At 59.1% G+C, this 1121-nt stretch overlaps 1 non-coding gene across 1 annotated transcript; it reads left to right on the top strand.

Moving 5' to 3' along the window:
- The first annotated feature begins 148 nt into the window (after nt 1–148).
- Nucleotides 149–220, top strand: TRNAA-UGC. Its single transcript has one exon. It is a non-coding gene; the product is annotated as a tRNA-Ala (tRNA).
- The last annotated feature ends 901 nt before the right edge of the window (nt 221–1121 follow it).

The following is a 1121-nucleotide window of genomic DNA, read 5'->3' as shown; positions in this document are numbered from 1 at the left end:
TCTTGTATCTCTGCACCCTGAGTCCAGGGCATGCCAGTCTCTCTCCCTCTCTGCTGTATAGAATCTGGCCCTGCTGCAAAGTGTCCCCTATGAACCACCAACCTCCAGGACAGCAGGTTTGGCCCTCAGAGCAGGGCTTATGCAAGCTGGGGATGTAGCTCAGTGGTAGAGCGCGTGCTTTGCATGTATGAGGCCCTGGGTTCAATCCCCAGCATCTCCATGTTCTTTTTTTCCATACTGCAGCTTTGCTCATGCCCAGCTGGGATGTGGCCCAGCAGTCTCCTTGCACGAGTTTCAATCCTGCTGAGTGAGGGGCAAGTGCCAATTGCATGGAAGGTCTGTGGGGGTTTCTGCTCCTAAGTCACCTTGGTACGACTAAGATTCCCACCTGCTGTGCTGCTTGGAACAATGGGAAATGAGAAGGGTGAATCCTCCAACACTGGAAGGAAAGGTCCCATCTGCACAGACTGAGAGGCAAGGAAACGGAGGGACAGTCAGTGCTCAGAGAGGAGCAGAGGTGAAAGTAAGCCGGTACGGGCCGGTACAGAGGACCGGTAAGAAAAGGTGCAGTCTAACTCCTCCAGCCAGGCTGACGATACTAGGCTCCATGCTTTCCCCCTGCCTGGCACTCAGCAGCGGCTGCAGGGGCTCCCCTCTAGCTTGCAGCAGGGAGCAGGGAGACTGGCTGAGAGGGAGAAGCAAGCCTACCCCCTGCATAAGAATAGTTTAAATAGGGTTACCATATTTCAGCAAGCAAAAACGAGGACGGGAGGAGCCCCGCCCCCATCCTGCCCTAGCCCCGCCCCTGCCCCTCCCACTTCCCACCCCCTTCAGAACCCCCAACCCTCCACCCCCGCTCTTTGTCCCCTGACTGCCCCCTCCTGGGACCCCTGCCCCTAACTGCCCCCCAGGACTCCACCCCCTACCTAAGCCTCCCTGCCTCTTGTCCCCTGACTGCCCACTCCTGAGACCCTCCCCCCATCCTAACTGGCCCCCTAGGACCCTACCCCCTACCTGTACCCCGACTGCTCCAACCCTTATCCACACCCCCACCCCCAGACAGACCCCCTGGGACTCCCATGCCCCATCCAACCACTCCCCACCCCCTGACAGCCCCCCCC

Source organism: Terrapene carolina, unplaced genomic scaffold, assembly GCF_002925995.2.
Source record: "Terrapene carolina triunguis isolate 2854851 unplaced genomic scaffold, T_m_triunguis-2.0 Scaffold7841, whole genome shotgun sequence".
NCBI lineage: Eukaryota > Metazoa > Chordata > Testudines > Emydidae > Terrapene > Terrapene triunguis.
Note: the sequence above shows the minus strand (reverse complement) of the source record. Positions and strands in the feature narration are given on the sequence as shown.